The following is a 13,329-nucleotide window of genomic DNA, read 5'->3' on the forward strand; positions in this document are numbered from 1 at the left end:
CCCCAGGACCACATTGCCATAGGCAGTTCATTCAGTCAGCAGTGTCAAGGCTGACCATCCCCTGTAGCATCTGTAACTGAGTTGGGATGTCTTTGCTGTTCTTCAAGTGCGCTTTGCCCATACAATTCATCTTCTTCAGCGGCAAGATTGCCATCCGGTTGCATAGTAATTCTGCCCACTGGAGCCAGTGATGAGGCTCCGCTTTGCAATGGTTTCTGGATGCGTCTCCTTGCACATCGGCCTTCACAAGCTTCCCATCTGTCCGTCCCTGTGAGCTGACGGAGTCCTACTCACGGAGACACCATGTCTACCCATTTGCTCACCTCCTGCGGGTCTGTAAAAAAATTTACCTTTTTGTTATGAATGACTCTAAGTTAAGCCAGGAACACCAAGCTCTAGCGTAAATGTAAAGTGCACATCTTTTGCTTGACGTCCATAAAGGGTTTCCTAAGGTTCTGCACCTTCTGGGTGTAGTCCAGGAACACCAACATTTTGTGTCCGTTTTAGAGTGGCTGTCCATTATTCCACACCTGCTGTAGGATCATGTTGCGATCTTTGTAGTAGAAGAAACAAGCAATAATAGCACATGGCGGCGCCCCCGGGCGAGAGGAAAGAATCAAGGCCTTGCGGACATGCTCAACATTGAAGAAGGGGGAACATTCCTCCGGGGGGGCTACTGCTACCAGCCAGTGTTCCAGGAATTGTTCCATGTTGCGCCCTTCTGCCCCCTCCAGGAAACCCATGAAGCGTATATTGTTCCAGCAGGATCTACCCTCCGCGTCCTCAGCCCGCTCCTCCAGTCACACTGTTAGCTTATGGAGGGAGGAGACAGTATCTTTCAGGGCATTCACCTCTCGGTTAAGCACTCCAATGGTGTCCTCCGCTTCTGTCACTCTGTCCACCACTTCAGTGTGTGTGCCCTTGATTTCATTTAGGATATCAGACATGGATGGCTCTTGGGGTTTGCAGCTCTCTGTGGAGCCCCGAATGTCTTGTAGGGTGTTCGTTCCCATCCTGTCTTTGCCATGGGTGACTTGTGCAGTTAACAATCTTATTGACCTGGGACTGTCGTCCTCCTTTGTCTTTGCCGATGTCTCCCAACTGTGCCAATGTCTTTTACTCAGGGTGAGGACTTGTACAATAGAGCTTCACAGGTCTTTCTAATAATTCTAATAAGTCACCAGGTCACCAGGTAGCCTCTGGTAGCCTTGTCCACCCGTCTCACAGCTCAGATACCCCCCTCCCAATTAGCACACCAGTCAGGCAGCCACGGAGATGTGTTGCGCCATGCCCTCACTTGTCCCCAGCCAGCTGCACCACATGTGGGCATTCACTGTTCTCTGTCTACTCCCCAGCTGGCGCCACGGTTTCGGGGCCTCTTTTAATGTCCATACATTTGGTTTAAGCTGCACAGGTTGAAACCAGGGGCCTCCGTCATACTGTATTCCGGGCTCAGCACAATTTATTGGGGGTGTGGTACAGCCAGGACCCAGCTTGCTCCTCACCTGCCCCCATCCACCATGTGTGTTTCCTCCGGGCCAATGATCAGCTTCCCTCCACACCTGGTTCTCTGTCCGCGGGCTGGCTGTTCAATGCAGTTTAGGCACCATCATACGGCATTTCAGCCTTCTCCGCTTCCCGCCTCTCCTCACCAGTGAGGACACATCTCTCGTCAGCACCAAGAATTTCCTCGGCTCGCAGACTCTTCACAGCTGCCTCTTACTGCCACCAGCTCTCTCCTTTTGGCTGACTTCCCACCACTTCTTTTTTCTGCCGCCATGCCTTCACTGGGGGCCCAGGGCGCCGCCATGCATGCCCGTCCGACTTCATCTTTGGGAGCACATCGCCCTGGCCGGGCCACAGGCTCAGCCCAGCTTGGCCTGCCTGACCAGGTAATGCTGCTCCACTGCGCTCGTCCTGGTTGGGGAAAGGCTGCTACTCAAGCCTCCGTCTGGAGTGCCACGGCGAGCCGCACCCCAGGGCTCACTCGTCCTAATACAGGCCTCGTTGCGCTTTGGCAGAGGATCGTCCTGGCACCCTACGTACTACGCTTTGTCCCCAGGTACCGTTTCACCACTGTTGTCAGGATTGTGTTACAGGATAGTTAGGATTATTTACGGGGCCAGCTGGAGCTCATCAAAACACGTCTAGTACGCCATCTTGTTGGCTCCACCCCTGTGCACTTTCAGATTACCCTGCATGGTGAGTCTGGAGACACTTACTGAATTTTTACTTGTTACTTTGACTTAATAAATCAGTTCTTTATCTTCTGGACTTAGGGCCAGATGTAGCAAACAGTTTGCGAGTCGCAAACTGTGAAAATCGCCGTTTGCGAGTCGCAAACGTGTGTTTGCTATGCAGAAATGCATTTTGCGAGTCGGAACCGACTCGCAAAATGCATTTCCGACTCGCAAATAGGAAGGGGTGTTCCCTTCCTATTTGCGACTCGCAGTGGTATGCAATTCCATTTGCGACCGAGTACGCGGTCACAAATGGAGTCGCAGTTACCATCCACTTAAAGTGGATGGTAACCCACTCGCAAACTGGAAGGGGTCCACATGGGACCCCTTTGTGAGTGGACCCAAAAATAATTTTTCAGAGCAGGCAGTGGTCCAAGGGACCACTACCTGCCCTGAAAAAATCCGAAACTAAAGGTTTTTTTTTTTTTTCTAAGTGCAGCTCGTTTTCCTTTAAGGAAAACGGGCTACACTTGGAAAAAAAAATCTGCTTTATTTAAAAGCAGTCACGGACATGGAGGTCTGCTTTTCCCAGCAGGCCTCCATCCCCGTGAGTGCCCATAGTCGCTCTGGGGGCGCAAATTGCGACCCACCTCATTAATATTAATGAGGTGGGTCTTTGCGACCCCATAGCGACTCGCAGACGGTGTCTGAGACACCGTTCTGCATAGCAAATTGCGAGTTGCAATTTGCGAGTCGCTCGGACTCGCAAATTGCAAGTCGCAATTTGCCGTCTTCCTACATCTGGCCCTTAGTTATTTCAAAAAATTGAAATTATAAGGCACATTTTGGAATAGTATTATTTCATTCTTAGGTTGAGCGTAAGCGTATGACCTCTTGTATACTTTTAGTATAACTTTGTGGGCTTAAAGCCATTTCATTTGTTTGGTTCAGTGTCATTTAAAAATCCTTGCTTGCTAGTGATCAGTCATTCCTCATTGTCCCTCCTTTTTCTCTTTGGGAGCAGGTGCTAACTACTGTATAATTACGCTTTGTCGCGTTTATCTGTTCTTTGGGAGACTTTTTTTTCGTGATTTCCTGCTAGAGTTTCGGCGAAGCTTCCCTTTTCATTTGAGGGCATGCTTGCTCTCAGCTAACACAACCATGTTGTTCCTGCTTACATTTCACAGGCTTTACTTAATCTTGCATTCTCTATGAGTGCTTGCGTTTTCCAGGATGTTGTTATTGTTTTTTTCAGCCAGCATATTACTCTTGTCTCTCCTCCCTCATAACCTAAATGCACAGCGTAAAACTTTTCTCAAAACGGGTGTGGTGCTTTATTTTTCAGCGCGGCACCCAAAAGTCATTGTGGATGAGTTGAATTCAAAATTGCAGGATGCAGTACCTTATGTGGCCAAAGAGGTCCCAAGGGACACCTAGGGACAGGGTGTGGTACTGCACCCTTTCCCTGCTTTGTGCACACTAGAACAGTAAATGTTGCAGTTTTTTATCAGCCAGCATATTATAAGTGTAAAAGCGTTAATGTGCACCCATGTTAGTCCTGCACACATTTCACAGCCTTTACTTAAGCTTGCATTCTCTATGAATGTTTGCTTTTTCAAGGACATTATTTTTTTCTCAGCCAGCATACTACTTGTCTCACCTTCTTCATGACCTATTTACAATTTTCTGGTTCTCCGGTACCGCAAGGTCATATGAATGGCAATAGCGCTATGCAAATATCATCACTCCACTGCATACCAAAAATAAGTTTAAAAAATGCAATTTTCAATGCCAAGAGCTCTTTCACAAATGCGAGACTGATTGCATTGCAAATGCTTGTTAAACTTGATAAAACTACCTGGCCATTGGTTGCACCTCATTAGTAGCATTTTAATACCCAAATACAGCAATAGGCAATAAAAGGTTGACAGTCCAGCTTTCCAAATGGCTTTTCACTGTGCCGCAACACGTTGCTGCAGTTTTAGTAACATTTGAACCGTTTAGCTAGAAATAATTTTTTGTGTTAAAATCTGCAAGTTATGCAGCAGATGATGGATTGTCTGGCAAATTATGGAATTATGATATTGTGTGGCAGCAGTGATTTTTGCAATATTAATTTGTTGCATGCTAATCTATAATATTGCGAAAATCGATGTGGTCTCACATTGCTTAATTCCAGAGGCCCAGGTCACTCATGAGCATACATGCCAACCATCCAGATTGGAGACTACGGATTTCAAGGCTAGCTTCCCGATGCCTCCAGGGTGAGGTTAAGGGGGCACTTTAGCTGACAGGGCCTGGTCTTGTGTAACTCGGAGTATGTCATGCAAGTAACCTGCTTATGCAGGCCAGCGCACAGCACTTGCGTCACACGCTCTCTGCCAGCCCTGCCATAGCACTTTCTCTGTGCTCCTGACAGGTAAGGTAATAAAAAGGTACTATTGTATATCTAATATCCGACCTTGCAGCAGCAGACTTTCAAATCCCATAAATAACAGTAACCCGATTCACGCCCAATATAGGTAAATGGGGGAAATACATTCTCTCGATTTTGTTTCTAGAAATATCCCACTTTTCTCTTCTAAAATGTTATCATGTATGCATGAGGGGGTCCCGGGCAAGCGCCCGTGAAAGGTTATGCAGCACTGAGAGGAACACTCAGACGGTACGGGAACAGTGACAATACGCCCTCTACCCTCGGGTCCGTGCGGAGCAGGGGATGCTGCTGCGGCAGCATCAACCCACCACGCCCCCCAGGAACAGTTGTTAATGTTGTGGTTATAGGGCGGCCAACCCACGCTCTGCCGCGTAACAGTGGGTGCGAAGCTAGATGAGGCAGCACTACAGTCACTAAAAATCGTCATGGCGGTGGTGGCACACAGGAAAGGGGACCGTGGTAGGCCACAAAAGCCGTCGCGTTCATAACGCGGGACAGGCCGGGTGGCTCTCGTCTGCAGAGGAATATTCAACAGCGATATCACTGAAAGGAAGAATTGCTGGAAAGAGAAACCGGAAGTGACGAGTTGTGACGCAGAACTACAACGAGCGGTTTCGCCGGCGGAAGTCTGTTTGGCAAAGAGTGCAGGAGAGAGGGACAGGCTAGCCTACTAACCATCAGCGGCGCCTTTCCCTTGTTAAGGTACCAGGAAATCTTAGTAGCTTCTGACCGAGACGCACCTGAGAGCTACGGGCGGACGGAGAGAAGCTTAGCAGGTACTATTGTATGGGCAAGAGATGCGATCTGTACTCTTTGTGATGCGGAGAAGCGTCAGGGGGAGGGACTTGGCGGCCCGAGACCAGTAAGGGAAACTACATCTCCCCTTTCCCAAACACCCTGTGGCATCCTCGCTTAGACAAACTGAAGTGATGTGCCGGATATCTCTGTCCGGACACTTTCGCCTGCTGAGGAAGAGACGCGATGTTCAGTGCCATGTTGGGTCAGAACAGGCTAGGGAACACGACCTGAATAAGTTACAGTGTGCAAACGCGTCATTTCCAGTGATACCCGTCATAAAAAAGGACGCATATATGAGTGCCCGAGTTGATATATAGACTTTTGCACGCGCTCGCTCACTACACCCACACCTACATCATGCTTCAAGTGAGTCTACATTTAGAGCATAGCCATGGATTTATAAACATATCACCATGTGCTTAGTATTGCATGATAACCTATATCTACCTATAATATTGATATACAATTAATATAACATTTATTGATACAGCCTTTGAGAACATTTCTTCTTCTAAACTCTGGACTCCCATTCGTGACTGATAAATGCAGTGTTCTAGAGGTCACTGGTTAGAATCTGGCAAAGAGCAGACTTAGAATTCCTTCCCTCTAATAGGGCTAAATTAATTACCATAAAATAGTAACATCTTTTATTTAATCAGTTTAGAAATGGCATAAGTGTGATATTAACACTAGAGGAAAAATAAGCTATTATTTGGTGCTCGTATTCTGGCTCCAAACTCTGAAGGTTCAAGTATTTTCTTTTCATTCATAGCAATGCTTTGATGTACTTTTGATTTCCACTAATTTTATAGTGTTCATTTTAATCAGTATCAAACCATAGTTAAAAGGTCTTTTATAAGTTTCGTGATGTAATAATTAACAAAGCGCTAATATAAGGGTGGCCTTTTCGTGTTGCGCTTAATACCAGCACTTAGCCCCGGAATGTCAAGTCAGACACATGCCATATTTTCAGTATAGCCACGGGTGAAATAAATAATATTTAAATTCACTCTCTATACACCTATGCTGTCTCACCATCATGAAAATCTGCCATGTATTTGGCTCATGTGGACTAAAGCTGGACACTGCTGAGTTAGCCCATAACAAGCTACTCCATCTTTTGCATGATAATGGAAACCCACGCATGCACCTTTATGAAGTGAATTGTCCAGGATCACACAATCTACTTTCGCAGGGGGCCATGTTTGGAATGTACCTCTGTGGACTTGACACTCAACAGTTAAGCAGATTAGCTACCTATACCCGTAACTGCCAGGGCAGTGTATTTACTTATCATTGTTGTCAATAGAATTAATGAAGCTGGTATCACGGGTGCCAAATGGAGTTAAAACCAACTTGTGATACATTTGGTGCATGGGGTTTGTGGTTTGAAATGTTGTACTGACTGCATGTGCATTTTGCAAAACAACAAATTAATGCAGTCACACAATATGTGAAAAGAAAATGTGTCATCTACATTTTACTTCTTATCAGTCACGTATATCATTTCAATTTGTCAATGTTTAATTGGACTTATAGCTTAAAAGATGACTGTGTAGAATTTAGTCATTACGTTTTAAACAGGCTGTACACAGTAAATGAAATGTTCTGGTTGTGCTCTGCGTTATCGCCTTGTTATGCCTTGAACTAATTAATTGTGTACAGTTTGTCATTAGACCTACTATCTTCTACCGGGCCATTCTCAAAGACAGACGAAACTGCCAGTGGGATGGAGGGTTGAAAATACTTTGAGGTTACATTTCAAGTGCATGGGATGTCATACACTGTTACAATAAGCAAGCAGCCGTAGTTTGGGGTGGGGGTGGGATCAGAAGGTGAGATCGCAAGTTCCTCTTAACCGTCCTTGGCCTCAGACAAGGCCCCCCCTCTAGAATTAGTTGAAGACTGCTTCCATCTTCGACTTGGGCTCTGGAACAGACAAAAGGAGTTCATTGTCCTAGATAGTCGACTTTCTCATAGTGACATCCCAATTAATCAATCAATCAGTATTTGTAAAACACGGCTACTCACCCGTGAGGGTCTCAAGGTGCTTATAGTTATTTGCGGTATTCTCACTCTTGACATCTGCGCTCTTTTTTTAGACATTTGTCAAAAGTGTAATTGTTGTGATATTTTTGAGGTGCGATAAATGCCACCAAATTACGAGTTTTCTGAGAATAACCTGCAGGTTTTCGTGCTTGCTGCACCAAACTCTGCACGTTCTAGTAAATACCGGGCAGCACCCACCTCCCCCAGTAAATATCTACAAGTTTGCTTATATTTATCACCGAAATCCTCATAGTGACATGTGCCTGGTAACAAGATTACAGCACATATTGCAGTTAACTGGGCAATTCGTAATAAGGGCCTAAGGCAGTGTTTCTGTGCAAAATCACGATTCAGTCCCATTGTTACAAAGCACACAGCAAAAAGATTTAAGGGGTTGCATCAACAGTTATTAACTTAAAGTAATCTTAAGTTTATTTTGGTCTGTGGCTGGCTTTCAGTCAAAAACCCTGCCCTTTTAACCAAAACCTCGCATCTTCAATGCTTAAACAGTAGAGTGGTTTTCATGAGTTTAAATATGTGATGTGTACCATATTTTTTTAAATATGAATATCTGAAGAGGAACGTCATCTTGCTGGTAGTTCCAGCTGTGAGGACACGAAATAGAATTAAAATGGGATTTGAACTCGATTTCACCTTCTTGAGTTGCTGTACTGCAGACAGTTTAGAAGGCAGGAATCTACATGCTTTCTCATAATGACTCCTATTCTTTCACTGGGACAGTTACAAAACCACAGCCATGGTTACTCATCTTTGCTGCTGTACCTTAAAGTGGGCATTTCAGAAGTAGGATTACAATACCTGAAAACAAATAGAGATAGTACTTCTCTTCCGAGATGCTAGATGTATAGATCACTAGGATCCATGACTGTCATGTTTCAATTTGTAAAGTAGGGGTACCTCTTAGGAGGGCTGATATATTTTTGATTGCCCCTTCTAAGAAAGGGCACAGTGTAGGCACTTCACATTAGTGCTCCCATCCCTTCAGTGCCCTTCTCTTCCCAGCATAAATTATTCAGAGAAATGTCCTGTTTTATTTGGGACAGTTTCAGAATGCATGAGCAGGACTGCTGTATTTTTAATGGAGGTTACCAACCACCATCACAAGGGTTGCTCTAACTTCAGTACAGTACTACTGGCACTTTCCAAAAGTAGTAAAGGGGCAATAGCAGAACTTGTTTTTTTTTTGTAAACAGAATTTATTGAAAAAAAAAGCTGAATAGAATAAGTCTTTGTCATACATACAGAAATGGGAAGGTTAGCACCAGCAGATCTATGTTACACAGCATGAAGTACAGCAGCCAGTTAGGTCGCAATTCCACATCTATTACCGCTTGCTATGGTTCATACAGTCAATGTTGCTATTCCTACCATTGATGTTTATTCTGAGCCAACCTCTCCCTTCTCCAGTTTGATAGTAGATATGCACATGTAGTACGGGGAAGAGATCTTAATATGGCTAAACATGATCACTGTGCCCTTGTAAATTAAGAGTCGTGAAACTTGATATATGTTTAACTACCACCCCTCTCCCCCTTCAAACTTGCTTCATGTAGGAGTGATATATAGTGTCCGTGTGTATGAGGTCAAGTGAGCCATGTAAGGTATCTTAGTCTTGTGTCTCAGGGTTCCGCTCTGTTTGTTCCGACTCCAATCCTGCAGCTGTGTGGATGTCAGCCATTAGATGTGTCAATCTGTATGACTCCCCTCCTGCTAGGGGCTAGCTGTTCCCCTTGCAGTGCTATAGTGATCTGTTCCCAGGCCTCCTTCAACTCGGGGGATCCCATTCCCCTTTTCAGTTCGGTATGCAGTGCTGATCCATCACTATCAGCCCATTTTTTGAGTTCCCTTCTACAGTCCCGGGGGTTGGGGCCACCAGGGCTTTTCCAATTCCTTGTCATCTCTCTCTTAGCTATAACAAATGCAAGGTCTGGGAAGCTGCTAGTGGTCTTATTTTTGGGGGTGCAGGGAAACCAATGCAGCAAGCATCGAGCAGGTGTGCGTGCAATCTCAATTTCCGTGATGTTCGCCACCTCTGCCACCACCGTGTTCCAATAGGACTCCAGTCGGGGGCAGGACCACAGCATGTGGAGAATGTCCGCGGCCTCTGTACTGCATCGGGGGCCGCTCGCATCTCTTGCCCCGAAATGGTCTAGCATTCTCCATGGGGTAAGGTAGGCCCAATGGGGTACGTAAAATTGGATGAGCTGGAATCTGGCATTCCTGGATATTTTGGGCGTTCTCTCCAGGATACGATCCCAGTCCATTTCCGCTATCTGATTCCCCAGATCCAGTTCCCACTTTCGTTTCACGTCATCTAGGGGGGGGTCATCACTCCAGCTCTAATGTTCTTGTAGAGTCTGGTGACTGCTTTGTGTGTGCTCCCTGTAGATAGCAAGTAGGTGCTGAGACTGTGAGGGGGGCCTTCAATTGACCCGACCCCCAGAAGTTCCCAATGGAGCGGGCGAGTGCTTGGTGTAGTAAGAAGTGGCCCTGTGGAAGATCATATTCCTGTCGATAGTCCTCGAATGGTAATAAGCTGCCCGCCTTATACAGGTCCCCCATCAGTGCGGCCCCAGCATCTATCCATGCAAGCTGCCATCTCCACTCTCCTGCTGTGGGCAACCAGCGGAGCCAGGACATTGGAATATCGGGGAGTATGGCACAGCCAGTCCCGCCTTCTGACGGCAGCAGCATCTCCAGCACCGTTGAATAACATCAGCCTCAGTGGTTAGGGCCGTTCCCACTCCCATAATATTAAAGAAGATTCCAGCCAATACAGTTAAGGGGGGAACTGCCAGGCCCTCATTGTTCTTCCCAGTGCCACCATCCGCCATCCAGCACCCCAGCCATTGCAGCTGTGCGGCAAAGTAATAGGCCTCAAAGTCAGGTACTGCTAGCCCTCCCTCTCCGTCCGAGGCCTCTTCAAGGTAGTCAGCGCCACCCTGCGTCTACCCCCTCCCCATATGAGCGCTGTGATCGCCGTTTCCAGTTCACTGAACAGTGCGTGCGGCACCCAAAGTGGCAGAGCCGCAAAATAGTACAGCAGCCGGGGAAGCACCACCATTTTGAGAAGCACAACCTGTCTAGCCACTGAGAGCAGAAGCGAGCCCCAGAATCCGAAGCTTGACCTCAGAGCCCTTACTGCCCTTCCGATATTAACGTCCAGAATATCTGAATGAGAGTGATACACTTGCACGCCTAGATGCGATATGCAAAAGGGTTCTCATGTCACTCTACCCAGTTCCGTCAGCGGTTCACATCCCGCCGTCAATGGGAACAAGAATTATTTTTGGCAATTGACCTTCAATCCAGACAGTTGACCGAACATCGCCAGCAAGGCCTGTGCCCCCTCCCTCTCCGGACCAGTGTCCCGTAAGAATAAGAGTAGATCATCTGTGTATAGTGCAATCGCATGGTGCTGGTCGCATCAGGTCAAATCCCGATACCAGGTGGCAGCCCTAGCCTGGGCTGCCAAGGGTTCCTTTGCCAGGGCAAACAGCAGTGGTGACAGGGGGCAACCTTGTCTGGTGCCCCTGCCAACCGAGTATTACTCTGAGACGACTGTTCCTGTTCTAACACTTGAATTGGGGGCTGTGTAGAGCAGCATTGTCCATCTGATAAAACCCTCCCCAAGACGCATATGTGCGAGGACCGCATACAGGTAATCCCACTCCAAGCTGTCAAATGCCTTCTCTATGTCTATTGCAAGGACTGCTGACCTGGGTTCCGAAGAAGCTGCGGTATCCTTAAGGTAAAGCAGCCGACGTACATTCTGGGCAGTGCTCCTAGTAGGAATGAATCCCGCCTGATTCGGGTGTATCAAATTTGTCATATAGGGCAGCAATCTCATTGCTAGCACTCGGCTCAGTTTTATAGTCCGAGTTAAGCATAGGGAGGGGCCTGTAAGCCCTGCTATCATCAGGTGGTTTGCACAGTTTGAGCAGTGGCACTATTAGAGCCTCCCCGTCAAGCCTGGGAGGTGCCCTGCCACACGTGCCTTATTATACAATTGCATTAGCTTGAGGGCGAGCACCCGTGCATAAGTTGCATAGAACTCAATGGGTAGACCATCTGTGCCTGGGGTTTCCCACGAGCCAGTCCTGCGATGGCAGAACCAATTTCTGACAACTCAATGTCTCCTCCCAGAGCGCTTCACACTTCATCGGTTAGGGTTTGGGGTGGCAGTGCCGACAGGAGATCCTGTACCTCAGACCTCGTCCCGTAGGATGAGCTGGTGTAGAGGGTAGTGTAATATTCGGAAAGTAAGAGTTTATATCGTTTTGGTGGTAAAGCTTATTTCCCAAAGGCGTGGTGATCTCCATGATGGGAGTTCCTTGTTTAGCAGGATTGGCCAGCCATGCCAGGAGCGCCCCTGATTTATCTTTTTCAGGATGTGAACTCGCCACATATTGCTTATAATCAAAGCACCATAGAGTCTCAGTGTGGTCTGCAACTCTGTCCCTGGCATTCTGCTCCTCTCCCTGCAGCTGCGGGTGATCCAGAGACAGTTTCTCCAGCGACCTAAGTTCCTTCTCGGCTACAACTATGTCCCACAACAAGGACCCTCTGATCCCCATAGAAGTTGCTATGCATCGGCCGCGCACTACTACATAGTGTCTGCGGTGAGGGGCAGTGGGTTGGTTGTCTTTAAAGTAGTGAGTGATGTGCTCCCTAATCTGTTCGCAAAATGCAGGGTCCTCTAGTTAATCCGGTTTGAGTCAGCAAATGGGTATTCGTGTAATGACTCGTGTCCATGATAAGTGCAACAGGATCGGATTGTGATCAGAAATAGTTTCCCCCCCCCAAGTACTCCGCCCCAGCGACTGCGCATGCACCTCCGGGGTGCATAGAAAGGTATCGAGCTGCACATGCAAGTCATGGGCTGCAGAATAGTAAGAGTATTCTCTGGCCATTTGGTTAAGAGTTCTCCAAGTATATATCAGTTGCCACTCTGTCTGCCACTCTGAGAATTTTTTAGCTAGCACGTTCACCAGGGAGTCCTGCAGTGGTGGGTGGGACCTATCTATACCAGGGTTGGCCACGCAGTTGAAATCTCCCCCGATTAATGTTGTATGTAGCATGTGAGGTGCTAAAGTATTCGATAGTTGACTAAGGAACGCGCCTTGCTCTATGTTAGGAGCATATACTTTTATCAGCATTATATTGCGTCCTCCCAAGCGGCCGGAGGCCACGAGAAAGCACCCACTGGGGTCTGTCCGTGTACTAGTAACCTGGAATGGGACTCCCGCCCTAACCCATATCAAGGCGCCTCTTGCATAAGCTGAGTAAGTTGGGTAGAATAATTAGCCCCTCCATCCATGCTGCGCCCTCCGCTGCCGTCAGGTGGGTCTCCTGCAACATTGCTACATGTACCCCTCTTCTACGCAGATAGGAATATACCTTGTACCGTTTGGTCATATTGTGTATTCCTCTTATATTCCAATAAATCATTTTGTACCCCTGCGGCTCACCCATGAGAAATAGCCACCAGCCGCTCCTCTCCGCACAACTGCCATCTAGTTAGATGACCCAGACCGTCACACCCTGCGGACACAGTTCTTCTACAGGAAAGGCATTTAATAGTTCCCTCTTAAAACAACCAGAACTCCCTCAACTCCACTTCCTCAGGACAGGAGACAGAACGATTCCCCATCCAGACTATTACAAACCAAAGTCAATTCTAGGTGGGCGGGCAAACAGAGACGCTCAAGCCAGATAAGGTGCAGAGCTTACGGCCCAGGGTTAACTTCCATATCTTGCTGCAGGCCTCATAATTTGTGTGTCCTAGTCACCTAGAGTCCGGTAAAAGTTCCAATATTGGGACAGCCCATCAGATCTGAGGTC

General features: G+C 47.2%; 1 protein-coding gene across 1 annotated transcript in view; it reads left to right on the forward strand.

Annotated features, from left to right (window-relative positions):
* The first annotated feature begins 5,247 nt into the window (after positions 1 to 5,247).
* Positions 5,248 to 13,329, forward strand: part of LOC138248625 (myb/SANT-like DNA-binding domain-containing protein 4) — a 43,756-nt gene continuing 35,674 nt past the window's right edge. The window contains exon 1 of the mRNA XM_069202348.1: positions 5,248 to 5,393. The gene's annotated coding sequence lies outside the window, so the exon portion shown is untranslated. The remainder of the gene's footprint in view (positions 5,394 to 13,329) is intronic.

The sequence above is a fragment of the Pleurodeles waltl genome, chromosome 8, assembly GCF_031143425.1.
Source record: "Pleurodeles waltl isolate 20211129_DDA chromosome 8, aPleWal1.hap1.20221129, whole genome shotgun sequence".
NCBI classification, from domain to species: Eukaryota; Metazoa; Chordata; class Amphibia; order Caudata; family Salamandridae; genus Pleurodeles; species Pleurodeles waltl.